General features: G+C 40.4%; 2 pseudogenes; one reads left to right on the plus strand and one right to left on the minus strand.

Annotated features, from left to right (window-relative positions):
- Positions 1 to 1,402: 1,402 nt before the first annotated feature.
- LOC128779114 (copper transport protein ATOX1-like) lies at positions 1,403 to 1,879 on the minus strand (annotated as a pseudogene).
- Positions 1,880 to 5,239: 3,360 nt separating this feature from the next.
- On the plus strand, positions 5,240 to 5,856 carry LOC109264269 (ribosomal protein L18-like; annotated as a pseudogene).
- The last annotated feature ends 12,310 nt before the right edge of the window (positions 5,857 to 18,166 follow it).

The following is an 18,166-nucleotide window of genomic DNA, read 5'->3' on the forward strand; positions in this document are numbered from 1 at the left end:
AGGGTGGGAGTTGGTGACTAGGGAGAAATACAAAGGAAGCTTCTGGCAGGGGTGTGCTGGCAATGTTCTATTTCTTGATTTGGTTAGTATTCTCTGTGTATTCTGTGTTAATTCATCAAGCCACGCATTATGAGTTATACTGTTTCCTATATATGAAATTTTACAAAAACATTATTGTAAAATATAACATGTCTAGGAAAAAATCTAACAAAGAAAGCAATGTCTTTAAAGAGCAAAAATTAAAACTAAAGTAAGTAAAAGGTGTAAAGACAACTTAGAGAGCTATACTATGTTAATAGTTAATCAGTTGAAAGATTTACTATGTGCAGATATCAAGGATATTGACAGGTTTATTTAAAAATTGTATTTGGAGTCGGTTAAAGGTCCAACTTCAGCTCAGGTCATGATCTCACAGTTCGTGGGTTTGAGTCCCGCGTTGGGCTCTGTCCTGAAAGCTCAGAGCCTGGAGCCTGCTTCTGATTCTGTCTCTCTCTCTTTCTCTCTCTCTGCCCCTCCCCTGCTTACAGTCTGCCTCTCTCTCTCTCAAAAATAAATAAACGTTAAAAAAAATTTTAAATTGTATTTGGAGAAACATGACCTAAAATGAACCCAGACACTATGTTTTCACTTATTTTTTTAATTGCAGATAAATACACAGAACATAAAATTCTTCATCGTAACCACTTTGACATGTACCGTTCAGAGACATTTGGTACATTTGCATTGCTGACCAGCCATCATCATCACCTATTCCAGAACATTTTCATCACCCCAAAAGGAAATCCCAAACCTATTAAGTAGTTAATCCCTACTCACCTTTCTCCCACCCCACCCCCCAATCCCCCACAAGTGTTAATCTGCTCTCTGTTTCTATAAATTTGCCTATTCTGGGTCTTTAATATAAATGGAAATATAGAGTATGTGGCCTTTTGTGTCTGTCTTATTTCAGTTAACATAATGTTTTTAAGGTTCATCCATGTGGTAGCACGTGACAGGGCTTTCCTTACGGCTGGATAATATCCCATTGTGTAGGATATGCTGCATTTGTCTGTTAGTTTCTGGGTTGATAGTGCTGCTGTGGACCCTTTTGCACAAATTCATTTGAAGATCTGTGTTGAGTTCTTTTGGGTATATACCTAGGAGTGGAATCATATGGTAATTTCTGAGTCATACAGTGATTCTATTTTAACTTATTAAAGACATACCAAGCTATTTTCCACACTGGCTATACCATTTTACATTCCTACTGACAAGGTGTGAGAGCTCCACTCTGGGCACACATGTAGCCTTCTAGATTCTCAGGTGTATGTAGAAGATTTTTGAAACTCTTATTCCTCAAAGTATCTCACTTCCCAGCCTTTCTCTCAGGCTTTTTTTTCCCCCCCAACAAAAGTGACTCAACTTTATTGCAGGGACACTAGGGAAGAGCAGAGCTAGTGAGGGTCTCAGCAGGAACTCCCATCACTGAGCAAGACTGCCAGACCCCAGGTCTGTCTGGAAGGCAGAAAAGGATTAGTGTCCTGCCCTCTTTGGTCCATCTTGGGCCCAGGGGTCCACACCCTTGCCCTCGCTACTTAGGGCAGAGGTAGGAAACAGCCTTTCCTGTTTTCCCCATGGTCTCCAGCAGAGTGTCTATGCTGTGCTCAGAGTTTATGCAAACCTTGTTGGGCAGGGGAATGTCAGACTCAACTCCTCCCAGCTAGTTGAGCGCCCGACTGACTGCATTAGAGTAACCTTCACAGGTCACGTCCACAGACAACTCGTGCTTCAGCAGGACTGTGGATGTGGTGGTGGAGGCAGCGGCTGCAATGACGCCTCTGCCAGTTCCAAGCGCAGGTGCGGCTCTCTCCCAGGCTTTGTGGAGTGTCAGTTGTTTGCCTCAACTGATATCCTTAGTGCCAGAAAGTAATAATTCTGCCTGTAAATGTTTTTGAAAAACTCCTCCATGTTGCAGCTTCTTTGCCCTTGAGAGAGTTCCAAGTCAGGCAAAGGAAAGGCAAACTTTTGTCTAGACCTTCAAGAACAACCACAATTCTTTGAGAACGAGGTCAGCTCTGTTCTCTCCATGGGCTGAGTCCTCCAGAGCACCACCGAGCAGGGGAAGTGGGGCAGTTTTACCCCAGGGGCAAGGGTAGGTTAGAAATGCCGCAAAGACTTCCTACCAGGTTTCAGTTGCTTTTTCCTGATTAAGTGTTTGCTTGGTTGCTGTAAGCAGTTGACTGCTTTCCAGAGTTCCTATAAAGTTCATTCTGACATTTTTTGTCAGTTTTCAGTGTTTCCGTTGAGGATCAGGGCCTTGAAGCTCCTTACCGTGCCATTATCCCTGATAGAATACAATAGAAATAGAATAACATGGGGGCTTTCCATAAGTTACGAAGAGTTATTATAAAGCCAGAGTAATGAGAGAGTGTGGTTTTATTTTAGGGTTGGTCCAATTGATCAGTAGAAAAGAAAAGAAAGTGCATAGGTGAGAGTTAGTGATATTGTTAATGCTCCACTTTTTAGTTTTGTTGATGGGTGCTGACTCTTACGTAGAATGTATCAGATATTACATAATGAAATGTGTTTACATTCCAACCACTTGGACACTGAGAAATACACTTTTAAATAATCAATGGATTTCAAAACAAATTATGAACTGTTTAGACAGCAATACAAGGAGACCACTTTACATCAAATCCTATGATGGGCACATGGGTGGCTCAGTCAGTTAAGCATCCACCTCATGATCTCAGCTCAGGTCTTGATCTCAGGATTATGAGTTCAAGCCCAGCACTGGGCTCTGTGCTGGGCATGGAGACTACTTAAAAACAAAACAAAACAAAAAACAAAACAAAACAAAACAACAACCTATGAGACACTGCTGCAAAAGCCACAGTAAGGAATGAAAGTATAAACCTTAAATGCTTTCATTATTAAAGAAGAAATAACAAAAAAGGAGTAGATTCTTAGCATACATCTTAAGAATATTAAAAAGTTCAGCAAAATTAACAAGAAGCACTAGAAAGATGGGATTTTAAGGTTAGGAAAGAAAAAATTAATAAATGTAAAGCTAAAAGTTTTTCAAAGGACAAGTCTTTCAAAATAGAAAAGATCAATGAAATTAAATTCCTCTTGAGTCTAATTGAGAAAAAATAATGTAGATAAATCAGGTTATGCTCAATTCTAATAAGGAAGCAAACAAGGTCCTGTGATGAAAAATTAACTCACTTGAACTAATAATGATAGCATGTGGGGGGGGGGGCAGTTTTCCTAATTGAAGGATGAGAAGGACTCAAATGGTTTAGGACATATGGGGATGGCAATGGGAAGACTTCCAGACTGTTCTCAAGGTTAGATAAGAGCATGGTATGCTGAACTCTGTTTCCATATCCAGGACTCAGTAAACCAGGAGTAGTACACGGGGTAGTACAATGCCCAAGAGAATGAATGATGTTACAGAATCTTTGTTTGCAAATAGCCACAGGTTGGTAATAAGACGGAAAAATAAGAAATACATTTCATTGTTAAGATATATACTATTAAAATATTATATGTAGATACAACTGGATAATCGAACCCTGGAAAATACCCGAAAACTTGTTCCAAAGGGGAAAATTTTTTCTTTATTCCTTGTAAGTTTTCAAATCAGGGAAATTCTACTTGCTTTGCTGATTTCTTCGTGCACCTTAACCCCTGTGTTAGTCACTTCCTGTGTGTCCCATCAACTGAGTGGATAAATTGGATCCCCAGCAACCAGGAAGTATATGAATAATTTCTGTGAAGCTCTTACTCACCACACATTAGCAATTTGAATACTAATTAGTGTTTGTAAAGTAGGAGGAGAAATACAAGTGAAGTGGTGGTTGATTTTCATTACCTGATAGTAATGAACATACCATAATATTATTGTAAAGAATAACATCCTACTGACCTTTAATCTTACCAATTTAAAGAAAATGTCTTTACCTACTCTACACGGAAAGATTTGGAACAGACAAGGATCATTAGAATGTGGCCTTCAAAAGGCATAAAAATAATAGTTAAACCTATACTTCCACTCCTAATATTTTCCTAATTGTCAAACCTGCATATATAAGGACTTATTCAGTAGATTCTGCTAGATGTCCACAACTCAAACATGTTCAAAATGCTAGCCATCATCCTACTCTCAGCTCATCAAGTGCACCATGGAATTCTCCCTCTTGCCCTTCAAATGCACTCTTCCATGTTTTCTATCTTCATATTCAACACAAACATCTACCTGCTTCCCCAATTCAGAAATCTGGGAGTCATCTTATCTCTTCAACTCCTGCCACATCTGTAAAAATTAAATCTCCCTGTCCTGTTGGTTCTTTAAGTCCCATATTTCCTCCATCTCTGCTGCCACTACTTCAGTTTAGGGGCTCATAACAGCTTTCAGATTCCTGTGATAACCTCTTAATTGTCTCCTGACTCAACTCTTACCCTTATCCAATGTATTTGGTACATATTAGTGCCAAGTGATTCTTATAAAATGTAAATCTCATTGCCTTTCTCCCTGGTTTAAACTTCATCATTGTTCCTACAGTATGTTGGATTATATATAAAATTTTTAGTTTGGTTTCTAATGAACCGACCATTGCCTTTCTCTGATACGTACCTGACACAACAGCCATGCTGAGCTACTTGTATTGACCTACATACCACACTGTTTTATTCCTCCTGGCCTTCTGACATGCTGCTATTCCCTTTGCTTGAAGCACTTTCCCCCTTTCTTCTCCTCTCATGTCTCCAACACTCCCCAAGCCTGGCTAAATTGTATCTGACCATCAAGATTCAGTTCCAGCATCACTTTCCCTGGGAATAAAGTGTTCTCGATCTCCCACCTCCAGTAGTCTGAGTTAAATGGCCTTCTTCTTTGCATTTGCACTACCCTGTAGTAAAGATTGGGGATTTTTTTCTGAGGAGGGCTAAATAATTAGTATTTTAGGTTTTGAAAGTATAGGTAGCCCAAATGGCAGACCCTGGAGAGATCCATATCTTCTTTTTCTAAAAGTTTATTTATTTTTGAGGTGGGGGACGGACAGGAAGAGAGAGGGAGAGAGAGAATCCCAAGCAGGCTCTGTGCTGTCAGCACAGAGTTCAACATGGAGCTCAATCTCAATGGTGAAATCACGACCTCCACCAAAATCAAGAGTCAGACGCTTCACAGGGTGAGCCACCCTGGTGCCCCAAAAAGATCCATGTCTTCTTAAAAAATTTTTAAATGTTTGCTTTCCGGACCTGGCCGAGCAGGAGGCACTATTATGGGAGTCGACATCCACCACAATAAGGACCAAAAGGTTCTGCGCAAGGAACCCAAGAGCCAGGACATCTACCTGAGACTGTTGGTCAAGCTGCACTGGTTTCTGGCCAGACGGACCAACTCTCCTTTAACCAAGTTCATGAGTCGCACCAACCGGCCACCTCTGTCCCTTTCCCGGATGATCTGGGAGATGAAACTGCCTGGCCGGGGAAACAAAACCTCTGTGGTTGCCGGGAGGGTAACCAATGACGTGCGGGTCCAGGAGGTGCCCAAAGTAAAGGTGTGCGCGTGTGCGCGCCGCATGTGAGCAGCCTCGCCGGGAGCTGCATCCTCAAAGCTTGAGGCAAGATCCTCACCTTCGACCAGTTGGCCCTGGACCCCCCGAAGGCTGTGGCACCGTCTTGCTCTCTGGTCCGCGCAAGGTGTACAGGCATTTTGGCAAGGCCCCAAGAACCCCACACAGCCACACCAAACCCTACATGCGATCCAAGGGCCGGAGGTTCAAGCGCGCCAGAGGCCGCAGAGCCAGCTGTGGCTACAAAAACTAACCCCAGACCCTGCCTTGTTATTAAAAAGATTTTCACTGCTTAAAAAAATTTTTTTTAATGTTTATTTGTTTTTGAGAGAGACAGAGAGAGCGCAAGTGGGGAGAGGCGGAGAGGGAGAGGGAGATACAGAATCCAAAGCAGGCTCCAGGCTTCAAGCTGTCAGCACAGAGCCTGACCGGGACTCAAACTCACAAACCGTGAGATCATGACCTGAGCCAAAGTTGGACGCTCAACCAAGTGAGCCACCCAGGTGCCCCAAAAAGATCCATGTCCTAAAGCCAGGAACCTGAGAATGTTACCTTATTTGAAAAAACGATCCTTGCAGATGTAATGGATCTTACGATGAGGAAGCCATCCTGAACTAGCTGGGTGAGGCCTAAATTCAATGACAAATGTTCTTGTAGAAGACACACAGAGGAGAAGACAGGGAGAACAGGAGGAAGCCATGTGACCACAAAGACAGAGATTGGAGCAATGAAGCCAGGAATTAAGCAATGCCAAGAGAAGCTGGATGAGGCAAAAACTGGATTGTTTTCTAGAGTCCCCAGAGGGAGTGTGGCCCTATCAACACCTTGACCCTGGACTTCTGACCTTCACAACTGGCAAAGATTTAGTTTTTGCTATGTTAGCCACCCAACTTGTTACAGCTGCCGTAGGAACCTGTCTAGGTAGGGAGCTCCACGGTGCCAGCCACAGCCATGAAGCTCTGCCACAGTAGTGTCACAGCAGTGTGGACAAGATGTGAGCACGTGGGCATAATCGTGTTCTAATAAAAACTTTATTTGCAAAAGGGATGCTAGGACAGGTTTGACCCACAGGCTGTAGACTGACAACCCATGTTATGAGGTGGTGATCGTCATACCTGATCATCACCCTCTAGAACATACGTGTACTGAAAACAAGGGGTATGTCTTATATCTTAGAATCTATAACTGAAGGGTCTCAAATTCTAATTCTAATAGTGACCAGGCAGGTAAATTAAAGGAATGAAGTGGCCTGGATGAAACAGTGAAAGTGTCATCTAACGAGGGCAACTTCTACTCAGCTCCTGGCGATTATTGCCATGTAACCCCCCCACCAACTTGGCCAAATAAATAATATCTGGGGTTCAGATTTAGTCTCTGGGCTACAATCTTCCAAGTTAGCACAACCAATGCCTGGCACAGCACACAGTAAATACTTTGTCAAATGAATCAATGTACTCACAAATACCAACTTTCTAAACACCAAGTAATGAGGATATTGTAAGTATATTTGTAGGCATATAAATTCAGCATGTGACAGAGACAAAAATATTAATGGTTGTAAAATTGTACACTTTAAATATGTGAAGTTTATTGTATGTCAATTATACCTCAAGAGAACTGTTTTTAAAAAGAGATAAACTAAGGGCAAGAGTATAAATGGAAAAAAAGCATTAATGGTACAAACCATAAAAATATAAAAATGAAGTTTCTGTCTCAAGTCAAACTCTGAGCTGGCATGGTGGCTCTGCTCACTGAAATGTGGGGACGAGCCTCCCCCCCTTTTCCTAAGGAGTTGCCTTTGTCCATGTAGGACAAGAGGGCACACTACCACGTGTGTATCCCAAACTCTGGATGGTGGAAGGAGGGAGGCAAGAACAGATCCTTTTTCTTTGAAGATACCACCGGGAAGTTGTCCACAAAATTTCTTCTCACATTCTAAGGGAAAGAAGACCTACACCTCTCTGCAAAGGAGGGTGGACAATGTAGTCTCTACTCTGGGAAGACATGTCCCAGGTAATGGTTGAGGAGGGTTCTTTCACTATGGAAGAAGGGGAGAATGGATGCTGGGGACAACAGAAAGTATGTAGTGAAACCATGACATAATTTACATACTGAGAGCAATAGAAAAATCTGGCTTAAAAACTGCAGCAAATCAGACTTCTGTTTCGCACTGGGACATAATAGGTCATGTCAGGCTAACGCTCTACCACAACACCTAGAAAAGGCCAAATAAATTCTAAAAATCAGATTTTTAGAAACCTCAGTGAACCATGGGAGCAATAAAGACTGCATTAGTCTGCTCAGGCTTCCATAACAAAATACCTTAGACCTGGTGGCTTAAACAACAGATATTAATTTTCTCACAATTCTAGAGGCTGGAAGTCCAAGATCAGGGTGCCAGTATGATCAGGTTCTGTGAGACGTCTCTTTCTGTCTTGCAGATAGCTGCTTTTTTGTTGTGTGGTCACATGGCCTTCCCTTGGTGCATGCTCATGAAGAGGGAGAGGAAGAGCAAGCTCCTTGGTGTCTCTCCTTATAAGGGTAAAGTAATCTCATAATGAGGGTCCCACCTTCATGACATCATCTAACACTAATTATCTCCCAAAGCCCCATTTCCAGATACTATCACATTGGGACTTAGGGCTTCAACATAGGGATTTTGTGGGGATCCAATCATTTGGTTGATAACAAGGACTATGTGAATAGGATGTATTTATAGAGAGCAAAGAAATTTCCCAGATGACTGCCAGCCACCAGCTCTCCTTTCCTTGGAAGCATTGCTGATCCTGGGTTCAGGATAAAGGTCTGGCTTAGCCAAAAGGAGAGCCTCTGCTCAGGGAAAAGGAAACGAGTAAGCCTTTAAGATCACTCAAGCACTTAGCTGGTTTCCACATCATAGATATTTGCTGTACTTTGAACAGGGGTCTTCTTCCAAGGGTGATTCCTGAGGAGGGACCAAACTATGTTCTGTCAGCATGAAATACTCCCAGCAAGAGGAAGGTAAGTATCTCCCTTCTCAAAGAAGAATCTTGGTATTACACTACACCTACCCCCCCCCCCAACAATAGAAGTTAGAAGATTATTGATGAAATCTTCAGAGAACTAACATAAAATGACTTCTAACTTCTAACTCTATATTCAGTGAAAATATCTTTTAGCAAGGATGATGAAACAAGCACATTTTCGGACTAACAAAATTAAGGGAATTTGTTGATAGAAGGCATTCCCTAAAGGTAAATTAAAGAAATATCTCCAGGCAGAGAGAAAATGATCCCAAATAGGAACGTGAACATGCAGAAGGGAATGAAGAACACTAGAAAGGGAAACTAAATCAGTAAATACAAATATGAACTCTGCAAAATCATAATCATAAATCACATGAGGTTTGCATTATATGTAGAACAGTAACACAAAGTGAGAGATAGGCAACAGTCAACATTACAATTTGTATTAGTCTATTGTAAGGTAAGAATGTATATCGGATATCTAGGAGAATCACTATATGAATAGTTAATGACAAAAATTACAAGATAATAGAAGGGATAAATGGAATAATACTTTTTAAAATGTCTGATTAGTCCCAAAGAGGGAAATAAAATAGAAAAAGAGTAACATATTACAGCTTTAATAGAAAATGAATGGCATCATGGTATATATAAATTCAACCATGCAAGTAATTACATTAAGTATAAATGAACTAAATACACCAAGGTTTATGGTTGTCAGGTTGGATTAGTCAACAACTATATTTTGCTTAAAGAGTCACACTAAAGATAAAAAGGGACCACAGAACGCAACAGAAGAGTTGACAGCAAAAGAGCAACAACAACAAAAAGCCACGAAAACACTCAATGAAAGGTAGTATATCTATACTAAAATCAGACAGAGTGGATGTAATGCAAAAAAGCATTACCACAGATAAAGACAGAGATTTCATAATTATAAAAGGGTGAATCCAGCAGGAAGCTATTACAATCCTAAATTTGTATGTACTCTGTAACAGAACTTCAACTATTGAAGCAAAATGGGCAGAATTAAAAGAAGCAATGGACAAATCCATACTCTTAATGCAAAACTTTAGCATACTTCATTAGCTCATAAAATAGTCTAACAAAAAAAAAAATCTGTAAAAACATACCACAATTGACCAACTTGATCTAACTGGCTTATATAGAATATTACATCAAACAATGATAGAATGCACCTTCTTTTCAAGTGCAAATAGATCTTTTATTGAAATCATAAAGAAAGTCTCAACGAATTTGAAAAAAAATTAAAGTCATTGATAGTTTCCTATTTTTCCACAATAGCATCAAAGTAGAAATCAATAATAAAAATATAACTAGAATAATGCCAACTACTTGACAATTCAAACACTTCAACAACAAGTAATTTGACAATTTAGGTGAAATGTATAAATCCCTAGAAAAATACAACTTATCAAAACTGTCAGAAGTAGAAAATCTGAATGGTTCAATACCTATTAAAGATGGTCAATCCATTATTTAAAATCTCCCCCAATGAACATTCTAGGCCCACATGGTCTCACTTGTAAATTCTTGAAAAAATTTACGGAGAAGAAATAACACAAACCTTGCACAAACTCTTCAGGAAAACAGAGAGACAACTGTTTTTCAAATGCAACTTTTGTAAAACCAATACAACCACAATTGCAAAACCTGACAAAGGCATTTCATGAAAGGAAGAGTTACAGGTCAGTCTCTCAAATGTCTCTCAAATGATCTGCCTCAGATCTTTAACCAAATTTTAGACATTTGAATCTAGTGACATATAAATTAAAATTGTTCTGGAATTCCAGATTAGTTTAACATTTAAAAATTAACCCACCCATATTAACTAAAAAAAGGAGAAAGTTTATATGACTATTTCAATAGTTGCAGAGAAACAATTTGACAAAATTTATCTCTCCCTCATTTATAATATATTAAAAAACAAACAAACTCTGAGCCTGGGTGGCTCAGTCAGTTAAGTGTCTGACTTCGGCTCAGGTCATGATTTCACAGTTCATGGGTGGGTTGGAGCCCACATTGGGCTCTCTCTGCTGTCAGCACAGAGCCCGCTTCAGATCCTCTGTCTCCCTCTATCTCTGCCCTTCCCCCACCTGCGTACTCTCTTTCTCAAAAATAAATAAACATTAAAAAAAAACTTCACAAACTGGGAATAAAAGACAACTCTGTCAAACAAATAAAGAATATTACAAAAAATCAACAGCAAACATCATACCAACAGGTGAAATACTGAAAGCTTTCCTTCTAAGATTGGGAACAAGACAAGAATGCCAGCTATTACTACTTGTATTCAATATTTTTCTGGAGGTCCTAACCATTGCCATATATTTTAAAAGACATTAGAATTTGAAAGGAAGAAGACAGGCTGTCAGTATTTGTAAACTGCATGGTTATATTCCACGAAAATTCAAAAGAATCCATAAACCATTTGAACTAAGAATTGAAATCTGCAATGTTGTTGGATAAAAGATTGTTTAAAAACCATTTGTATTTCTATATACCACTCACAAGGAGGAAATTATATTTTAAAAAGTATTATTTATAATAGTATCAAAATATAAACTATAAAGGAATAATTCTAACAAAAGATTTGCAATGCCCAAATATTAAAAAGTATAAATATTCTTGAGGGAAACTAAATATATAAATACATTTAGAAATTAACTTTTAGTATTTAAAAAGCTCAATATTGTAAAGATGTTAATTCTTCCCAAAATAATCTATAAATTAACACTATCACAGGGCACCTGGGCGGCTCAGTTGGTTAAGCATCTGATGCTTCATCTGGCTCAGGTCATGATCTCAAGGTTCCTGGGATGGAGCCCTGCATCGGGCTCTGTGCAGACAGTGTGGAGCATATTTGGGATTCTCTCTCCCTCTCCCTCTGCTCCTCCCCTGTGCTCTCTGTCTCTATCTTTCTCTCAAAATAAATAAATAAACTTCAAAAAACAAAACAAAACAAAACCACTATCCCAATTAAAATCCCAGCAGGATTTTTTTTTTAAGAGAGGCTAACCAGCTGATTCTAAAATTCAGATGGAAATGCACAAGGCCAAAGATATCTAAGGTAACTGAAGAGGAAGAGCAAAGCTGGAATATTCATCGTATCTGAGAACAAAACCCATCATTAAGCTACAGTAGTGAGGAACTCATGGAATTGACACTAAGTTATATTAAAGTAACCAATGAACTAGATTAGAGAGCCCACACATAAATGGTCACCTGATTCATGACCAAAGCCATAATGCAATGGGTGAAAGAAAAAAATTTTCAATAAATTTTGCTGGATGAATTGGAGATGTGAAAATATATATGTATGGACTCCTTTCTCTACTATTACTCAAAAATTAATTCTAAATGGATCTCAGAATTAAATGTGAAAATTAAATAAAGCTTTTGGAGGAGAGCATAGGAGGACATCTTCATGACCTTGGAGGGGGTGGAGATTTCCTAAGCAAGACACAAAATGCACTAACCATAGAGAAAAATCCCACATGTATGTGTAACAAAGGACTCATATCCAGAACACACGCAAACTTCCATTAATCGTAAGGCAGACAACCCAAGGGTGAAATGAAGGAAAGATATGAACAGATGCTTCACAAGACAATATCAAATATCCAAAAAACGTGTGAATGAGTGCTTCCACCTAGCTGGCCACTGGCGCTTGGCAACTAAACCACAATGAGGTTATCACTACTGTGAAGCGCACAGAGGCCGGCCTAACCAATGCTGTTAGGATTCAAGATGCTGGTTACCCCAGGGGGGGAAAGGACGAGTACTTGATAGGACTACAAAGGAGTGTTCTGGGGAGAGGGAGTTGCTGTTTCTTGATCTGGATGCTGGTCACATGAGTGTATCTACTTGTGAGAATTCATAACGATTTACACTTACAATATGAAAAATTATTACCTGTCTATTCATCTCTAATAAAAAGTTTAAACTAATCTAACAACTCATTTTTAGAGAGGAATTACACTAGACAGTAGAGACTGAAAAACACTACTTATTTTCACCTTATAATAGTCATGTTCCAAAGAAGCTGTCTTTTAAAAAAAAAAAAATGTTCATTTATTTTGAGAGAGAGAGAGAAAGCACAAGCAGGGCAGGGGCAGAGAGAGAGAGAGGGAGAGAGAGAGAATCCTAAGCAGGCTTCATGCTGTCAGCACAGAACGTGCCTGGGGGCTCGATTTTACGAACCATAAGATCATGACCTGAGCCAAAATTAAGAGTTGTACGCTTAACTGACTGAGCCACCCAGGTGCCCAAGAAGCTATCTTTTTAAATGACCTTATGATTACGAGCCACCTAGTAAAATACATCTTTTAGCATAACCTGGGGAATCAGTCCTGTATTCCTGGGGTTGGAGGGTGGGGGTGGAGGGAGAGGGCAAGAGGGAAGCAATCCTTCCTTATAAGAATTATTTCTATAGCCAGGGCACCTGCGTGGCTCTGTCAGTTAAATGTCTGAATTTGGCTCAGGTCATGATCTCACTGTTTGTAAGTTTGAGCCCTACCTTGGGCTCTGTGCTAACAGCTCAGAGCCTGGAGCCTGCTTTGGATTCTGTGTCTCCCTCTCTCTCTGTCCCTCCCCTGCTTGCTTGTGCGCTCTCTCTCTCTCTCTCGCTCTCTCTCTCAAAAATAAACAAGTATTAAAAAAATTATTTCCATAGCATATATTTTATTTTCAAGTTCAATTCTCTCTTGCCTATAGTTATAAGTGCTCTCTTTTCCCTCTTTGCTTCTAAAAACAAAATTTTGCCTAAAATTGTAGAATAAAATTGCCTATGTATTCTAGCTCCTAGAAAACAGGCCCTATTTTGACAGAACATCAGTTCCATAATTGATCTGTCACATAATTACATAATTCAATCTCATTATCTAACAATCACACTATTTTAACTGTATCTTTTTCTGTATATTTTATTCCATAGCAACATGCTTTCTAGCTCTCCCACAACCATTTCACTTAAGGGCAATGTCTCAAAGGTTTCTCTTCACATAATAAACTACCAAGAAAAAAAAAGGGCTTTGGGGCGCCTGGGTGCCTCAGCTGATTGTGTCTGACTTCGGGTCAGGTCATGATCTCGCAGTTTGTGGGTTTGAGCTCCACCTCAGGCCCTGTGCTGACAGCTCAGAGCCTAGGAGCCTGGTTAGGATTTTGGGTCTCCCTCTCTCTCTGCTCCTCCCCCACTCATGCTCTATCTCTCTCTCTTTCTCAAAAATAAATAAACATAAAAAACTTTAAAAAGAAAGAAAAAGGCTTGAAGCATTCAGGCACTGAGAACCTTCTAGCATACTAGTCATTTATTGCACATTCAGCAATTCGTTTTTGAGAGCCCTCAGGGTGCCAGACAATGAAGGAGGCACCAGAGATACAATGGAATCTTGGGCAAGCATGTCGATTCTGTATTTAGGCAGTACCGAGTTTGAATCCTAGCTGCTTCTGTGGAAATGATCTGTGTACTTTACCTCTCTATGACTCAGTTTACTCATTTATAAAATAGGGATACCAGTAATGCCTTTCTCCTAGGTTTGTTAGGAAGGTAAAATAGCATATTATGTGAAAATCACTTAGGGCCATCCTTGGCACAGTTGATACATTTGATACTTGTTAGTAAGCACTTGGTAAGCACTTGATAAATATGACATGTTATTACCAGAAGAGATGTCAACTGATGATTTTTGCCAAATTGCCTGTTGACAAACTTCACTACCACCATGACTGCCTGCCATGTCTTCTCCCCCAGCCACCCAACCCACGTTAGCAGGGAAATGACCAACACATTGGACTAGCAGCCAGGACTGTGGCACTGGAAAGTCCTTAATCCATACCAGCTCCCTGTCCTTTATGAATGAGGACACTAAGCCCAGAGATGTTGCCCAGCTTGAACAGAATCTCACACAACTAATTAGGGGGGTGAAGTTGGCATTAGCCCTTGGGTCTCCACATTTCTAGTCCAGGCAGTGGGCTGGAAAAACCCACACGCTGGAAGACTGGTGCATTCTCTCCTACCGCTCACGTTTTACCCCACCAAGGGGAGCAAGTAAGTCATAATCCTCCCAGGTGGTGGGGGGGCAGGGCACCTTGCTGTAAATTGTCTATTTTTAGCCTCTATATATGGCCTCCTCTCGGCACACTCACTCAGGCTAACCGGCTGCTGTGGGATTTAAGGCACTCTCCACAGTGTTGCTTGGTGGTTGCCATGCCAACAAAATTTAACAGAAATAGAGTTTTCTAGTAGATTATTCTGGCGGAGGCTTTAAAGCCAGATTAGAGCTCCAACTCTGAAGTTTTAATGATGCAAGCGATTAGTGATGGAACATAGTAGGCATGCCTCTATTATAGCTGTTGAAAAACAGAATACATAAATGCAATGAGATGCATTAGGGAGATGAAAATGTAGCAGCAGAGAACTTCTCTGCTACTTACAGTCAATACTTAAAGTCAGTCTGGAGCAAGTTTACTCATATCATCCCTCGATTTTCATAATTACTTGACACACCGTGTGAAATGATTTGTCTGATGGCAAAGGACTGCCTCTGATTTCAGGCCTCTTATTAGCTCTGCAACTCAGGGGCCCAACTGCACACAGATGCTTGTTGCAGACATGGAAAAGGTAACAGGAATCTGATCTGGGGTCCTGCTTTTATCTGGGCAGCTTATTCACATTTGAGACGGTCTGTGTCTGGTACTTCTAAAGTCACTTTTTGGCAAATGCAAGCGCTGTATTTAATAAAATGCATTTTTCATTTAAAAAGCCTCTGTGTTTCGACAACCCTGTGTTTGAAAGGCTGTCCCTCTGGCCACAATGAGTGAATGCTATTAGATAAAGTGAGGGGCAAGGCAGCTCGTAAATCTCTATTCCATTCCCAGTAAATTCCCACTCCTTTGCGGCAAAGATTCTCTGACAACCCAGCCAGATCGTAGTCTCTTTCCCTTCTCTATGAAATCTGTTTTCCTTATTACTCATTTGGCCTTATTCCCTCATTCCTCCTTGCCTATTCTTCCATTCTGCCCATCCTCTTTTCCTCTACCCATCCCTCCCTTCTTTCACAGTGGCACGGAAAGAGTACAGGCTTTTGGAGTCAAAACAATGCAATTCCTTATTATCTCTGATACTTATCAGTGGTGTGACCTTCAACAACTTTCATTACATCTAGAGCAGCATTTCCCCTTGTGCTACCGATGTCTGTCTTGAATGCTTATTTAGTAGTGGATTGTGTCTCAGACTTTAGTGGACATAAGAGTCACCTGGAGATAGGTGCAGATTCTCAAGACCCATGCCCACAGAGTCCAAGTCAATGGGTCTAAGTCCCAGGCATCTGCGTTTTAGCAAGCTTCCCAGACTTCAAGGGCCCTACTTTGAGAAACCCATTGGATATGCTCATAAACACTTAGTAGCATGAGACATGTTGTAAATATTCTAAGGTTGGATGCCATATGATCATTATTCATTCAGGAGACATTCATAGAACATCTACTGTGTACCAGGCAAGATACCAGGCCCTATAGATATGTCCCTTTTAATTTCTCTTACTATGAATTTAACTTGTCCTATATGTATGCCTTGTCCATCCCACTAGTTGTAAGTTTCTGAAGGACAGAGTAAAGCAGCATAATGTGGTATAAAAGAACATAAATATTAGAAGACATGAATTCTAATCCTGATTCTATTATTTACTAGCTATATGACTTCAGGCAAGTCATTTTATATCTCAGAACTTTATTTTCTTCTTCCGAAATTGGAAAGGCTATGAGAATAGTGGCTAAAAGTCTGGAGTTTGGAGTCCCGGCTCTAATACCCTCTAGGTGTGTGATCTCAGGAAAGTTACTTAACTTTTTTGAGCCTCAGTTTCCCCTTAAGTAGATAAGGAATTCAACATTCATTCCTTCAACAAATAGTTACTGAGCACTTTGTAGATGACCAACACCATGGTAGGTACTGAGAATACACTGGAGAGTAATTCAGATGGGGTCCCTGACTCATGTAGCTTATGATTCAATAGAGGATACAAATATTAAATAGGTAACTATACAAAAAATTCCACTGTGATAAATTCTGTTGTGATAAATTTTACTAGCAGGAGCTAATCCAGCAGGATCAGGGAGGACCTCCCGGGAGAGGGGACACATAAGCAGAGTCCTGAAGGATAAGTAGGCATTAGCCAGAGAAGAAGGACCTGAGATGGAAAAACTGGACTCTCGGAGAAGTAAAGGGATGTCAATGCGCTTAAACTGAGTGTACAAGGTTCCCCCTCCCTCACAGGTGTTGGAAAGATAAAATGAGATTATAAAGTGCTCAGCACAGTGCTCAGCACAAACATAATGATCAGGGAGATAACACACCTTTTGGTTTGTAGATAATGTATGAAAAGTACAGTGTAAACGAGAGGTTCTCAAAACTAGTATTCATCAGAATTACCTGTAGGACTTGTTAAACCACAGATTGCTTGCTCCCACTTGGGAATTTCTGATTCAGAATGTTTGGTGTGAGGCACATGATTTGCATTTTGCATTTCTTTTTTATTTATTTATTTAAATGTTGATTTATTTTTGAGAGAAACAGAACATGAACAGGGGAGGGGCAGAGAGAGGGAAACACAGAATCCAAAGCAGGCTCCAGGCTCTGAGCTGTCAGCACAGAGCCTGAAGCGGGGCTCAAACTCACGAACCGTTAGATCATAACCTGACTGAGCCACCCAGGAGCCCCTACATTTTGCATTTCTAACTAGTTACCTCAGGCAGCTCAGGCTGCCATTGGACATGCAAGGACACCCCCTGAGAACAACTGGTGTAAACTAGAAGGTCCCAAATGCCTTCCATCAAAGTTGAATCTCCCACAATGCTCAGCTCTACATCCTGTATAGTACAACCTCTCCACAATTATCTGATACTATTCTGGGCACTTTTAGGGTGAAAAAAGGACCTTGAAAATCCCCATCCTTTTATTTTTACAGGGAAGGAACTCAAGAACCAGAAGCCAGAAAGCTGCCTGAGAAATGGGAGGAGCCTGAACCCAAGAGATTTTTTTTTTTCTCAAGAGCTACTTTTGGCACATTTTGTTGTGGGGCGCTCACAAGGCAGCCCCTGAGAGAGGCTCACCTGTGTTTCCCTCGCATCAGCTAGATGACCAAGATGACTCCGCTTTCACTTACATGCACATTTATTTCATCCTTACAAATATTTTACTAAGTGACTCGATTTTGGGGATAAACATATTAAGAGAGTCACCAGATAAATTCAATGCAATATAACCTTTTCCAGAGAGAACAAACCCCAGCACAACCGCCTCTATCACCCTTTAGGTGGAGATGAGTCCACATTCGTTCCCCTTCTCTGTAGGCTCCTCTCTTGTAAGTGAAATAGCAGCACTGATTTTATCTGTGTAGGGTTGTAGGTCTGGGTCAGACAGTGTGCTCATCACCTCGTTTCAACCTCATCACCATATTCAGAGGTAGGTCCTCATTATCTCCATCTCACAGATGAGAAATCCAAGGCACAGAAAAGTCTAACTTGGTGCAGGTCTTAGAAGTCAGGCTTTGAGTCCTAGAATTAGAACTTGAATCATGTCTG

Source organism: Panthera pardus, unplaced genomic scaffold (genome assembly GCF_024362965.1).
Source record: "Panthera pardus isolate Hobbes unplaced genomic scaffold, ASM2436296v1 HiC_scaffold_22, whole genome shotgun sequence".
NCBI classification, from domain to species: Eukaryota; Metazoa; Chordata; class Mammalia; order Carnivora; family Felidae; genus Panthera; species Panthera pardus.